Genomic DNA, 16,298 nt, shown 5'->3' with positions numbered 1-16,298 from the left:
GATCATTTGCAGATACCTCATGGTTTTCTGTCTGTCTCTTGTTCACAATAATTATCTTATGTGTCTCCAGTTGGTGTCATTTATTCTATTTTTAGGTAATGGATATCATGTGGCTCATTGAACCTGTGATGCTGGTCTGCATTATACTGACAAACTGCAATCTAAGGTTCAGTAAGTCACCTACTTTACATAACAAAAACTATGCCATGTTACTTAGTATGTATGGATTATGTCAGGGGTCCTCAATCCCAGTCCTGGAGAGCCGCAGTGGCTGCAGGTTTTTGTTCTGACCTGGTTGCTTAATTAGAAAGCAATTCTTGCCAATAAAGCACCAACAAGCTATGAAATTAAATTAACTCTGCTATGTCAGGTCATTCTCATATCCTAGATTTTCTTTCCCTTTCTATCATGCAAATGATTTGAAGGCTAAAATGGACGAGTAATTCTCAGTCCTTCACTTTTTTCTCTTCATTTTTCTTCCAAGTATTTAATTAAACCCAATAGTGCAGATAAATACACACAGGTGTAAATGTAAATAAGCTAAATGGAGAAATGCTGCTCTCTCTTGTCATTTGCATGTTATTGATAATAAGGAGTAATTAAAATAGCTGTTTAAGACAAAATTAAGAAATAAGGGCTCAAAATCACTAAAGTGAAGCAGAAGTGTTACTTTAGCAATAAGTGCTTTTTATTAAGCAACTGGGTTGGAGCAAAAACCTGCAGCCACTGTGGCTCTCCAGGACTGTGATTGAGGACCCCTGGATTATTTGAATCATGATTTTAAATACTGATATGCATGTTTATGCATTTCCTTTTCAACGGTACTTTAACTGCCACAGTAACATAAAGAGCATGTGATATTATGGACAATTCCCACAGGCATCAAGGCAACTTTTAATCAAGTTAGTTGACTGATTCATGCGTAGGCATTGCAATTTTTTTAATAATCTGTAGGCTTGTTTGGAGAACAAGAAGAAATTTTGCCTATCGTTTCTGTCTGTTTTACAGTATGTGCTATCACACCCTTATCTAATAATTATTTCAAAAATTAATGCTCACTAAATATTTTTGTTTTGACCCAGTTTGATTAAGAAATTCTGTAGACTGTTCTTTCGTATTGCACAGGACAGTTAGAAGGTGTCAAAGTTTTAAAAAAAAAAAAAAATAAAAAAAGTCCCTCTCACACATTGTATTTAGCCGATTGGGCGATGTGCTGTCAGATTTCATCCTTGTGCTCCTGGATTCTAAATCTCTCTAAGAATATGACAAATTGTGAATTCCAGAGAGAACTTCATTTCTTTGAATGGACAGTGGTATATATTGGTAATATTGATATGATATGAATTTTGAAATGAAGTTCTCTTGTGTAACACATTGTCTTATTTATTTATCTTTCCATATACATACTCTATATAATATAAACTTCTAAAAGCTGTCCATCTGTTATGGGATTACTCATTAACTACTGGAGCTAGAATCTTGATCTTGGTCTTGATCAAAAGCTTAGGACCTGATACGTACTGGTAATTCAAAAAATGTGAAGTTACGGCAAGCTTGGAAACTGACCTCTGCTTGAGTAAACGACAAATGAAGTGATAAGGGGGAAGATAAAGAACACAAACAAAATCTGCTTAGTATCGCACAAATTTTTCAGGCTCAAGATCTGACACCATAATAGAAAGAAGAAGAGCAGTGCCATCAGCTGAGTGCTAAGTGTGAGGTACAGAATGCAGGAAAGTCAAATATGGAGAAATGCATGTGATTGTCACATATGTGTTTAGAATCCAAAAGGAAGTGTAAGTTCTTAAGTGTGTAAACAACTTGTGGAATGTTTACTGTTGTTTATATCTAGCTTTTGTTGTCCTGATATGTTCTGGAAATTTGAAAAATTTAAGGTGCCTGAAGAAGAAGCCTGAGCTTGCATATTGTAATCTTTTTAGTTAGTCAATAAAAGGTGTAATTTTCCTTGACTTCTTATTGCATCCATAATGGCTAACACGTTACAACAATCTAGTACTACATCAGTCATCTAAAAAATAGTTCATCATTTCTAAGTTGTTCTCAGCATTCTAATCTATGACTTCATGATAACATCTATCCATCCATCCGTTTTCCAACCCGCTGAATCCGAACACAGGGTCACGAGGGGCTGCTGGAGCCAATCCCAGCCAACACAGGGCACAAGGCAGGAACCAATTCCGGGCAGGGTGCCAACCCACCGCAGGGCACACACAAACACACACTAGGGCCAATTTAGAATCGCCAATCCACCTAACCGGCATGTCTTTGGACTGTGGGAGGAAACCAGAGTGCACGGAGGAAACCCAAGGAGACACTAGGAGAACATGCAAACTCCACGCAGGGTGGACCCAGGTCTCCTAACTGCGAGGCAGCAGCGCTACCACTGCGCCACCATGCCGCCCAGGAACATCTATAAATCCACTAAATTCATTCTACACTTTGAGGAAATAAAGGGAAATTGAACTGCTGTATTTAAATAAATACAAATCTGCTATCAAAAGTAATATGAAGTCAAAATGTGTGTCTGTTGGGTTCCTGAATTTGTCCATTTATTTAAAAATTAGACCCATGAGTTTTTACATTTTTATTCAAAATAAATTGCAATGTGAAAAAAGAATTTGGAAATACGGTTAGAAAAGTCTTGTAGGTGGGATTTGTCATGATAGTAACATATACAGTATCAGTAATATTGTAGTGTACATAAATTCTAATCTAAATGAAATGCAGAGCCCTGATCTAACTGTCCTTACATTTTGATATTTTACAAAATAAAAACAAGATGGGTTCAATCTTTATACATACAATGTAATGTTTATGTTTCTGCATTGTTTAGAACAAGTGATTCACAGATGGAGTGACCTGTTTTTAATTAACAGTCTCATCACTCTCAGTAGTTTGCACATTCATCTCATGTTCAATCCATAAAACAGACATGATTGAATCATTTGTTAGTCTGAACTGATTGAAGTGTGTACATTAGTTTGCCTTGCAGTGGGCTTCCGTATTATTCTCAGAGCTTGCTGGATGATTTGAAACGAATACCCCTGAAGGCAAACTAATCTCTTCACATTGATGATAGTTATAATTAGCCATTAGTTTATATAACTTGTGTAAAAACAACATCTCGGAGTTTCAGATAAGCCCCTAAGGTTAACATTCAACTAACCAGTTCTGTGGCAGTATGCTGGTGGGGAAACTATATGGTCTGTCTTTCAGTTTAATGTTGAAAGAAAGAGATATAAGAACTTTGTGGGTCGAGAATGAACAAAACAAAAAAATGTGCCATTTTAAGCAACAAGTGGCAATAGTTTGCATCAATTGCAGCCTCACACAGTAGTCAGCCAGTAAAATTTCTAGATTAAGTTTTGAATCAAGTGGGTTTATATGGTTTGGCTGTTTTTCCTTCTACTTTTTTTTAATGCCAAATGCCCTCCTTGTTGCAGACTGTTTGACAAAATACACATTAACAGTGACTTTATTTTAATCTTTTGTGAACCAGTTCATTGTTATGAACATAATAGATTAGGTATAATCTAATAGTAGAAGATACATATGAAACATCACATAGGTTAAACTGAAAAAATTTTCTGATGAAATTTGGAACTCACAAATGAATTTGAATGAAATCAATACACATTCTGTGTGTTTATTTTATGAACTTGAATGTTTCAATGTTACAAAGTCTATAAGAACTGTCCAAGGGTATGTTATTGACTTTGGAAGGCGCTAAAGGTAAAATGGAGGAGAGGGAAAATTGCTGAGGCATGGATGTATGCAGAGGGTGTGTGGATACCCAAAGAGGAGAGAGATCAGAGAACATTGTTCAATTCCGCATAATCATCTTATTCAGTATTGAATGCAAGGTCTTGTTCAGCATCGTGGCCAAGCGTCTCTCCAACTTTCAGTTAAGTAACGGATACATTGACACCAGGGTACAGAAGGGAAGTACTCCCAATGTCCCAGGATGTTTGGAGTACACAGGTGGGCTGGCCTCAGTTCGTTGGGGAAACCAGAGAAGGCAGATGGGACCTGACCATATTGTGGTTGTATCTTGCCAAGGCATATGGATCATTTCCACGCAAACAGGTTCAAGTGCCACGTGAGAGACGCTATGTCCCAAAGAATATGAAAGACCTTGTCCTGGGCTATTATAGTAACTTCAGGATGAGGGTCTCTTCAGGGTTAGTGATATCTGAGTGGTACCAGCTGCAGGTAGGAATTATCACTGGTTGCACTGTCTCTGAAACTATTTTCACTCTGGCTATAAATATGCTGGTGAAGGCAGCAGAGCTGGAATTCAGGGGCCCTTAGCAAGACCGAGACATGGCAGCTACCAATCAGGGCACACATGGATGATCTAACAGTGACAATAACAGCGGTTCTGGGAGCATGATGAATCCGGCAGGGGCTGGAGAAAATAATGACCTGGGCCTGCATGAGGTTTAAGCCAGGAAAGCCCAGGTCAATGGTGCTGAAGAAAGGGAGTGTCATGGACAAGTTCAGCTTCAGAGTGGGAGAAGAACAGATATCATCCATAGCAGAGCAGCCAGTAAAAAGCTTGGGCAAGGTGTTTAACTGCTGCCTATAAGACACGGAAGCCATCTAAGATGCAAGCAACAAACTAAAGGGATGGCAAAAGGCAGTAGATAGGTCTGGGCTTCCCCGAAAGTTGAAGGCCTGGATATACTAGCATGGGGTCCTACCAAAGACTCTTTGGCCCTTGTTGATCTATAAGGTACCTGTCATGTTTTTGAGTAATCAGTTAGCAGCCATCTTAGGAGGCGGTTAGGTCTGACATGCAACTTGAGCAGCATTCCATTGTATGGTAACAGCAACAAGCTAACACTCCCATTTAGTTCAATGAAGGAGGAGTGTATGGTCACTAGAGCATGAGAGCACCTACAGTATGCTGTCCCAAAAGTGGCCAGTGCAGGGATTGCAGTGAGGAAGTGGAAGGCAGCTGAAACTGTGAGACAGGCAGAGGTCCGACTTCAGCACAAAGTCCTAGTGGGAAGAGTAACCCAGGGCAGATCTGGGCTTGGGGGTGGTGTGACAGAGAGGCTTGACACCGCCCTAGGAAAAAATAGAAGGGAGTTTGTACCGGGGAAACTTCTAGTAGCCATTGAGGAGGAAAGGAATAATGGAACAGTAGCCATGGAGCAGCAAGGATGAGGTGGGAGAAGATTTTGGTGCGGAAGATCACCTGGACGGGAGATCTCCATGCGATTAACTTCCTGATTCAGGGAGTCTGTGATGTCCTACCAAGCCCATCAAACCTTTCATTATGGAGTAAGATAGATTCACCTCTGTTATCAGTGGCCAGAGAAAGGAACGATGGAACATATCTTAAGCTGCTGACCTGATATCGCTGGTGACATGATCAAGTGCTCAGGTCAGTGGCAGGAGAGATGAGCAAGGGGATAGACGCCAGCAGAAGTGTCTATGTGTCCACAAAAGTGGTGGCTTTCATTAAGGAGGGAAAGCAGCCAAGGCAACCATTTAAACACAGTGAGGCTAGTCTGCTACACACAGCATGGGATTGGGTGATGCCAGTTGACCTAGAAAAGCTACTTAGAATAGCATCTCACATCATACAGACCAAACTGAGTCCTGACATTTTTATCAGTTCAGAGGCCACAAAACATCTCATCCTGGTTGAGCTTACGGTTCCATGGGAGGAGAGGATGGAGGAAGACCAAGAAAGGAAGAAGGCAAAGTACCAGGAGCTGGTTGAGGGTTCTTGGCCATGAGGGTGGAGAGCAAGGTGCTTGGTTGTAGAGGTGGGTTGCGGGGAGTTTTCAGAGCAATCCTTGTGGAAGGCCTATGCAACCCTTGCCATCATCGGGGCAAGGAATAGGCTGCAGAGAATGCCTCCCGGTGGCTCTGGCTGAAGAGAGGAGAATCGTGGGGCTGTAGTAATCCACTTGGACACAGGCTAAGGCCTGATCAACCTCAATTGGGTCACCTGGAATAGGGTGTATGATAGTTCGAAAGACACGAAACACCTAATGACACCAGGTTTTATCACTGATGACGTGTCCAGATATATACATCAAAAGATGTATAATGTAACTTTCATGTTCCACTACATGTCAACAAGATGTTGGGGCCCAGTAGGCAGGAACCAGCATTGAATGGGTCATCTTTCCATCACAGAGCTGAGTTACTCATGCTGTCCCAGTTTAAAAATACCCTACTGTAGCCTGAAGCTGTTTGGGGTGATAACAGTGTACTTGGGGATTATCTATATTTACAAGAATAACTAGCAAACTTCACAATCTTAGACTTAGACAATCCAGACACTGAGCTTTTGACCCAGGACTCTTAACTATGAAGCAACAAGGGAATTCACCACCATTCTTCTACACTAATAAACTTTTTAACGTTTATTTTTTTTTTTATTTCATTTTACTTACGGTCAAAGTTTCTTTTGACGTTCTTGAATAATAATAACTTGTAGGACAAGTACTGTATCTTACTTGTATTACAAAACATTCAAATAAGAGAATTGTTTCACTGCAGGTAGTGTTGCCATGTTAAAGTACTTGAGTTTTTGGACCTTTCTCTGCAGTTTTCATATACTTTCTGTCTTTAGGTCGGTTTGCTCTGGGAATTCCATTTCTTTCAAAAATCCAACGAAATCTCATTAGGTTGATTGACAACCCTAAACTGGCCCAGTGTGAACTTAGGCTAGATATTCTGCCTGTCACTTTGGGATGAATGTAAGATTGTTTTGTATCAATTAAATATTAATTTAGATTTTTTTTATTCTGATATGCTGACAAAGGCATATTTCAAGGTTTGCAATGTTCATAAGTATTATTTTGAACCTTGGCAGTCCACTTTTTAAAATAATTAATGACTATATAATTAACTTGTGTAAAAGTCCATAGTTGCTTAGTTGGATTTATTCCTACAATAATATAATTCGGTCAAAATCCAAGTACGTCTGGAAAACCAACTCTTTTCTGACTGCTAATACAGTTGTTTATCCCATTTGCATGTTTTGGAAAATTCAAGTCTTTTTCTCAGAAACTCCAATAATGGTGATAATGTCTGAGCATCCACTGTACCTGTGGGCCCTTCTCTGCTGCCAGCGAAGCACCGAGGCTCCCTCTTGTGGCCAGATCATTATTTACTACTTCAATTGGTAGGTCGCTTTTTCATTACCTTGTGTACAGTATAACAAGTGATTGTCCTTAATCTGTGCAAAAACTTCAGTTGATAAAGTGTTTTTGGTGTTCTTATATTCAGATAAAACAAAAATATTAACATTAACAAAAAATCATCTACAGCATCAAATCAAGCAGATCTTTTTCCTCCTTAAGATGGGCTATAATATAGCAAAATTTAATGAATATTCTTCAGCCTGCTGTGTATGCTCTCTTTTGTTTCTACTTTGAAGGTGAACCAACATAAGTTGTTTCTGTTATCATTTGTGTCATGTCTTGGAGAATTCTGGATCCATCTGAGAGTACTCAGTCAAACTAGAGCCAGGCCAAGAATGACACTTGAATCATCCAAGATCATTAATTATATACAGCTTAGTTAGTATATGGAAATATAGCATTGTGTTTTTATTAAATTTGGATTTCTTCCTCTTGTGACTGGAAGTGAAAGTCAAACTAGCAATTTAGAGGTATGTCATCAGCAATTGATATAATGTGGTCAAGCACTTCATTTCACATTAATGAGATACTACCCTTCTTTCTAATTGTGTAGAGAATTACAAAGAGCTGATTTTGAGTGTGTTATGCTACTTCTGTTCATGTCTTGAATTTGTGGGAATATTATTATTGAATACAAAATATCTCTTTTATTTATGTATACTATTTGCTAAAAAAAAAGTTACAGTGTATAATAGTGTCCAAAACATAATTAATCGGTTCAAGTTTGCCACAAGGCTAGTTTTTTTTATTTTAAAGTTTATACTGAACACACACAGTTGTAATTCAATCAAACAACATTTAGAGGTCATTCTATTTGGCAGCTTTTACGTCATTTGAACTGAATAGCAGACAACTGCTCCACACTTGAGGTCTACAGCATTGGTTAGCACAGTCATTGATGAAGTTTTAAAATTCTTTTGGTGATTTGCAGCCAGTTGAAAAATAAACTGTTTCTGTTCCTTGTCCTTTGTTGTTATATCATTTTACTTTTCATGTACAAAAAATTAAAAATGTGTATTTTATTAAAGAGTTCTTTACTGTGATAGCCAATTTAGATGTTTTCTTTCTTCTTGCTTTATAGTCATTCTGGTGTGCATTCAGACCTATGTGTGTGTATATTTATTCGCTTACTTACTTATCTACCTGTATTTATTAATTTAAAGAGCTTCTGTTTAGAGCCAAATTTCTGACTCGGGGGGGGGGAAAAAATAAGGTTCTATCTATCTGTCTGTCTGCCTGACTAAATTATTCAACTGACTTCAAAATGTATGTTTGTTATATTATATCACCTTTCTCTGTAGATACTGTTATGATAAAGATCAAATTTTGATATGCCCGCCTATCTTAAAAAGGAAAAAAAAAACATTTCATGGGGTGTATTTACTTTTTCACATGACTGTGAATGATGCCAAACAGCCAAAATGAAGATTTGAAACTTGCCCCCTGTGGTGGGCTGGTGCCCTGCCCGGGGTTTGTTTCCTGCCTTGCACCCTGTGTTGGCTGGGATTGGCTCCAGCAGACCCCTGTGACCCTGTAGTTAGGATATAACGGGTTGGATGATGGATGGATGGATGGATGGAGACTTGCCCCTTTAATGTATTACATGCCCGATTTTCTTCAGTATCAAACACACCACCCTTGCTGAGCATTGTGTCTGTATTATTTTACAATCAACTGTCTCCTTCTTGGAATGTCTTTAAACTTTAGCACTAAGCCTAAACCAAACACTTGCTTTCTTCTTCTTCTTTCATCTTATTCCATATCTTCCTGTCCTCTGCATCTTGCTCTGTTGCACTCATCGCTTATACTGGTAAATTCCAGGTCTGACTTGGAGTCTTCTTAACATGGTGACATCACACATTATTTGCCAGATACCACAAAGCATGCAGTAACTGTAGCTCGGAGGTCTCAGAAATGTCCTGAACTGCTTTCAATTAAGTGGTCCTTGCCAATCCAGAGTTGGTCATCTTATTTAAACCCCTGCCAGCTGCTCATCCCAGATATTTAGTCTGCCTTATTGCAGATGCATATTTTTTGGATTAGTCATTATACAGCCCACACAGACACTCTCTCTTTAAGGATTTCTTCTGTGAATTGTCATTTCATCTGTTGTCAGTGTTTTTTGTGAGTACCAAATGCCGAAACATTGCAGAAGACTTCCAGGATGTCCCAACCCTGGAAAGACTGGGGGAGAGGGTATTTTCGAGACCGTTTCTCTCATGGACTGACAGAGGGCAGCCCCCTTGGCTTCCAGTGGGACCATGGGTTATGAGCATGAAAGTTCAACCCTGCTGGGGCTCGCGGCCACCGCTAGTGGTTGCCAGGATGTTTTCAGGACCCTGTTTTTGGCAGCAGTTCTGCCACAACCAAAAATGCTGCCGGAAGAAGCTCATTGGGCACTTGGAGTTCTTCCGGGTGTCCTATTTAAAGGGGCCAGTCGCCAGCATCCAATGGCCAGAGATGGGAGGGAGAGGACAAAGCCTGTGTGGAGGACTGAAGGAGCAGCAAAGGGACTGTGTCGGTGCTTTGCTGTACTGTGGGAAGCAGACAAAAGTGTGTGTTGCTTGCTGAACCAGTGTCTTGCCTGTCTGTGTTGGGGTTAGGGCGGCTGTACGCATCCCGGTGGTCCACAACCATCAAGTGTGAATGGCGACATCATACACTGTTGTATCTCAGCTCTGACAATGTTAGAATGGTGCCAGAGTAGCAAAAATAAGGCAATACTCACCAGGAGATGAGAAAATAAATTGTAGTCAAAATGTGCTAAAGTCAAAACCAAAAGATCAATAAATGCCAGGTAACTAAAGTCCAATATTAAAAAGAGAAAACATTACAATAATACGTGAAATATCTTGAGTCCCTAAAAAAAATCTAAGTATGAGTCACTAGCAATGGTACAACTCACATCTATGAAGACTGTCAGTCAGATGGGAGCAATGGCCCAAGTAACCATAAGCAGTTTGGCCACAGGTATGAAAAAACGCTTGACTGAGTACGTGAAATACTAATTAACAAAAATTACAATAACAATGAATAACTGTTTCAGAAGTGAAGGAAAAGCACAGAATTATAATGACTGAATTCTACCCAGATCAAAACCCTGAAAAAATCCTAACGCCATTATCAGGGTTAGGAAAAGCTGCTTTCATTTATACCTCACATGATGACAGCTGCCAGTGGTCTGTGGCAAAAAATAAAAGGCGCTGATACAGTGATCATCTCTTTATGTTTCTTAGCTCATCAGTATGTTGCTGGAGCTTGTAATATCATTAAATATTTTGAAAACATTGTAAAAGTAAATTGCAATATCTGGTTTCAGTACTAAGACTACTAGATCTCGATGTCAGTCAGTGTCCAACCTGCTCTATCCTAACATAGGGTCACGGGGGTCCGCTGGAGCCAATCCCAGCCAATACAGGGCACAAGGCAGGAACAAACCCTGGGCAGGACACCAACCCACCGCAGGACACACACATACACCCACACACCAAGCACACACTAGGGACAATTTAGAATCGCCAATGCACCTAACCTGCATGTTGTGATATATGGCCGGCCATTCATCCTGGCCAATACCCCCAGGCCGCCAGATGGAACCCTCCCTGCAGCATGGAGATGCCCCGAATTCCAGCAGGGCATCATGGACAATGGAGTTTTCCTTCACAGCCCTGCTGGATACCATGGGGGCCACCGGAGGACGCTGCAGGGAGGCTCAAGGATTTCTACTCCCTGTTTAGCCCGGAAGTACTTCCATGTGACGAGGATGGAAGAAATAAAGTACTTCCGGGCTGAGGAAGAAAAGGAGTTTTCACCTGACCCGGAAGTGCTGGATAATCATATGGACCGAGGGCTCAGAAGCACTTCCGGGTCAAGGACTGTAGAGGACTATGGGAGATCCCAGACGGGCAAGCTGAATTGTGTATTTGGTTATTGGTTATTGTTTATGAGTATAGTGGAGTGGAGGGTGCTTTGTGCACTTTATTATTGTAATAAAGAAAATTATTGGACTTTTATCTGGTGTCTGGTGTCTGGTCTGAGGGTTCAAGAGGACGACAGCGCCCCTATCTGTCACAATGTCTTTGGACTGTGGGAGGAAACCCACGCAAACACGGGAAGAACATGCAAACTCCACACAGGGAGGACCCAAGAAGCGAACCCAGGTCTCCTAACTGCAAGGCAGCAGCGCTACCACTGTGCCACCATGCCACCCAATCGCGATGTGAAACAACAATATTGTCTGAAACCCGTTTACTACAGCTATGGACAATCGCACTAATACGTGGAACTGTACATGCGTACATTTTTGTTTCTCCATGCAATCGCATAACTTAGATGCATTTCATTTTGGATCCACTCTCTTGTAAAGTCGATTCCATTTCAAGCAATGAAATTTCATTCCATGAATGTCAGCACTTGCGTGATGTTCACGGCCGCATGACACGGTTTAGATGGCCAAGTTAGTTTCCATCACATCTGCTTCAGTAAAAATACTTCATGCTTGTGCATCTTCCTCTGTCTGTGCTGAGTCATGCTATTACAAATGGCTACTTTCCCCATGCATAAACCACTGGTTCCGTTTGATAGTGCGTTCTGTATGGTGATGTAAGAATTTTACTTTCAGACAGATTCCCTCTTTTGTTTACTGAACCTTCTTATAGAAATCTAGCATGCTGGTTTATATCTTGGTTAGACTGCAGCTACTGTATATTGTAGTTTCCTTTGTACCAGATTGCATTGACTATGAATTCTTTTAATTTTAACAGCCATGTAGCAGCTTTTGCGAAAGTAAAATGATTACTTCTGTTTTTGTGGTGGGAGATCTGGCACAAATATCCCCAAATGGAAGTGTTTTACTCCAACCACAATAGCTACTCAATAATCTACTCAGCATCTTTTTTTTTTTCTTAATCCATTGAGTTCCACTTGATCCCTTGAATTCCATATAGTAAAATGCTTTTTATAGGTAAACTACAATACATGATACTTTCGTTCTAGCTCACTTATTTTACTGCTAGTCTTTTCAGATATTTATAGAGATAATAATAATAATAATTCATTACATTTATATTGCGCTTTCTCAGTACTCAATGCCTCCTCCTCTTCTTAACAGGCTTTCATTTTCTGACAGGATTGTCAAGATTCTGTAGTGTGTGAGTTCAAAGCTCCCATTGACTTTGTAATTTATAAAGCAGTCTACATATGTTTCTCTCAATGGCCCACTTGTATTTGTAACACCAGTACCACATTCTGCTGCTGATTGATTGTCCCTTGCATTAGGCACTGCTATAAAGCTTTAGTGCCACACCCTGATCCTTTTTCTTTACTCTGAGGTTTCTTTCCAGTGTAATTTTTCTACATAAAACACTGTTAGTGTGTTCAGGTGTGTGAAAACAAAACCAAGTCAAAGCTTATTCCATCATTTTATGGTTCCATTTAGCCTTTCCTAATTCTTTAAATATTTTGTTCATTACCAATCACTTCATCCATCTATTTTGTGAACCTTAGTCCAATTTAATTGCATCGGGTCTTATCTCTCTCTCTCCCTGTAGTAAATATGCAGCTTTCCTCCTTTTCAAATTCATTCTTTCAGGTTGATCCAATAGAATTGTACCCAGTGCCAAATATCATATTACTCATTTGAATATCATATTAAAGATCATGTTCTTTATATATCATGTATGTTAAGTTATAAGGTTGCTGAACAGTCGATCATAAGAAAAAATATTGTAACATAATGATTGTCAAAAGAAAGGACAAATGCCACAAAAAGGTTTGGATTAGCCACCTGTTAATAGTCATTATTTTCCTGTATAAATCGTTGGTTGTTACGATAAAAAATGTCAGTTAAATATATCATATAGGAGACACACACAGTGATATTTGAGAAGTGAAATGAAGTTTATTGGATTTACAGAAAGTGTGCAATAATTGTTCAAACAAACTCAGGCAGGTGCATAAATTTGGGCACCACAAAAAAGAAATGAAATCATTATTTAGTAGATCCGCCTTTTGCAGAAATTACAGCCTCTAAACGCTTCCTGTAGGTTCCAATGAGAGTCTGGATTGTGGTTGAAGGTATTTTGGACCATTCCTCTTTACAAAACATCTCTAGTTCATTCAGGTTTGATGGCTTCTGAGCATGGACAGCTCTCTTTAACTCACACCACAGATTTTCAATTATATTCAGGTCTGGGGACTGAGATGGCCATTCCAGAACGTTGTACTTGTTCCTCTGCATGAATGCCTTAGTGGATTTTGAGCAGTGTTTCGGGTCGTTGTCTTGTTGAAAGATCCAGCCCGGCGCAGCTTCAGCTTTGTCACTGATTCCTGGACATTGGTCTCCAGAATCTGCTGATACTGAGTGGAATCCATGCGTCCCTCAACTTTGACAAGATTCCCAGTCCCTGCACTGGCCACACAGCCCCACAGCATGATGGAACCACCACCATATTTTACTGTAGGTAGCAGGTGTTTTTCTTGGAATGCTGTGTTCTTTTTCCTCCATGCATAACGCTCCTTGTTATGCCCAAATAACTCAATTTTAGTTTCATCAGTCCACAGCACCTTATTCCAAAATGAAGCTGGCTTGTCCAAATGTGCTTGAGCAGACCTCAAGCAGCTCTTTTGTGCTGTGGGCGGAGAAAAGGCTTCCTCTGCATCACTCTCGCATACAGCATCTCCTTGTGTAAAGTGCGCGAATGGTTGAACGATGCACAGTGACTCCATCTGCTGCAAGATGATGTTGTAGGTCTTTGGTGCTGGTCTGTGGGTTGACTCTGACTGTTCTCACCATTCGCGCTTCTGTCTATCCAAATCTTTCTTGGTCTGCCACTTGAGCCTTAACTTGAACTGAGCCTGTGGTCTTCCATTTCCTCAATATGTTCCTAACTGTGGAAACAGACAGCTTAAATCTCTGGGACAGCTTTCTGTATCCTTCCCTAAACCATGATGGTGAACAATCTTTGTCTTCAGGTCATTTGAGAGTTGTTTTGTGACCCCATGTTGCTACTCTTCAGAGAAAATTAAAGGAGGAGGAAACTTACAATTGACCCCCTTAAATACTCTCTCATTATAGGATTCACCTGTGTATGTAGGTCAGGGGTCACTGAGCTTACCAAGCCAATTTGAGTTCCAATAATTAGTTCTAAAAGTTTTGGAATCAATAAAATGACAACGGTGCCCAAATTTATGCACCTGCCTGATTTTGTTTGAACAATTATTGCACACTTTCTGTAAATCCAATAAACTTCATTTCACTTCTCAAATATCACTGTGTGTGTCTCCTATATGATATATTTAACTGACATTTTTTATCGTAACAACCAACGATTTATACAGGAAAATAATGACTATTAACAAGGTTGCCCAAACTTTTGCATCCCACTTATTTTATATATATATATATATATATATATATATATATAATATACACACACACACACACACACAGGTAGTCCCCGAGTTACGGACATACGACTTATGAACAGGGCGGCAGCTGCTCTTTCATCTGTCTGGGGGACCCAACGCAGGCTCCTCAGTCACTGCTGCTCCATCATCTCCGGCCTGAGGACGCTGCAAATGGTGGCTGGATGGAGGCTGGAGTGGGGCCGTTTTGCTGCCGCAGTGGGCAGTGTAGTGTCCCTCGGGTGGCTCCGGTTGATTCATTTTCAGTGCGCGGCAAGCACTTGTGTGCAGTACGGAGGCTTGATGGGGCAGAGGGGAGGTGTTTCACTGCCCACCCACCACACAGCCTTGTTGTGTCCCTCAAACGGCTGCCACCGGACGTTCTCAGTGGGCGGCTGGTGATGCTGCAATCGGTGACCCGTTTGTGGCTGAATGGAGACCATTGAGGGTGAATGGGGCGGCGGGGGCTGCATTGTAGTGTGCCTCGGGTGGCTGCCTGTTGAATGGGGGCGGTGGTGGGCGATTTACTACCCGCCTTTGGCCGCACCCTGTTCGCTCTTGGTGGGCTGACGCTGGTGACCTTCTTGCAAAGAGAATACGGAAATTAGTTTTGTTTTTTTGGGTTCTGTTGCCACCTATCAGTATATAGTTAAATATTGTCCTGCATATAGCCCAAGGTGGAATTTAGTTTAATTTTTTTCATGGGTGCTACAATATTTTTGCTTGCTAAAATTGTCCATTGCTAGACATGCGGGCAGCAGTGATGCAGTGTGTGAAGTTCTTGCATTGCCATTATAAAATACTAGCCAACCCGCGGCATACCATACGCCGCATAATCAGGCCGGATTTTTAATCATTTTTAAGCACAGGGAGAAAATGTAACATTTGCAAAATCAGTAATGTAGGCTAATAAATCGGCAAGAAAAGCAACATTGTAATAATGCACGGAACGAACCAACACACAATCGTCCGTGCGGCGTAGCGAGGTGGGAGGGGGGTGTGTACAAAGTGCAGGAGCATCTATGAAGACGCATGGTTGTCGCGGATGCGAGTTGCTGTATGTAGCGTGTACAACACTTTGCTATGCTGCACGCGTCGCGGTCGAAACCGAAAACTCGTTTTTTAAAGACTGCTCACTTCATTGTGTTTTAACCTCAGTTGTAAAGGAATGTTATAATGATCCCATGGGATACCCCTCGCAAGCAGTTTTACACGCTGCATATGGCATTTCACCTCCGTTAGAAACATGCCTCCATTAACAGTCAACGTGTGGGAGGGGGGTGTGCACAAAGGGTAGGGACGAAAACAGTGGGAGCGTATGAGTCGCACTTAGTGGCAATTCCACGGTTTGCAGCCCGAATGGGGTTCAACGTCTTACCCACGCCTCGACACACGCTCAATCTCATGCATAATTATTTATTGAATGGTAAACACTTCTGGAAAGACACGGTTGTCTAAAACAGGTTAGTGTGAGAATACAACAGTAAGTGAATGAAAAGATGGAACTCTGGAGAGAGCAAAATACAACACAATAGTGAACCCGTGGCATAACAAACGCCGCATAATTATTTATTGATGGTTGAACACTTCTGGAAAGACACAGGGACACCCCTCGCAAACTGTTCTACACGCCGCATACAGCGATTCACATCTGCGACAAACGAACTGTTTTACACACTGCATACAGCGAATCACATCCGCTAC

The sequence above is a fragment of the Polypterus senegalus genome, chromosome 15 (assembly GCF_016835505.1).
Source record: "Polypterus senegalus isolate Bchr_013 chromosome 15, ASM1683550v1, whole genome shotgun sequence".
Classification (NCBI taxonomy): Eukaryota; Metazoa; Chordata; class Cladistia; order Polypteriformes; family Polypteridae; genus Polypterus; species Polypterus senegalus.
Note: the sequence above shows the minus strand (reverse complement) of the source record.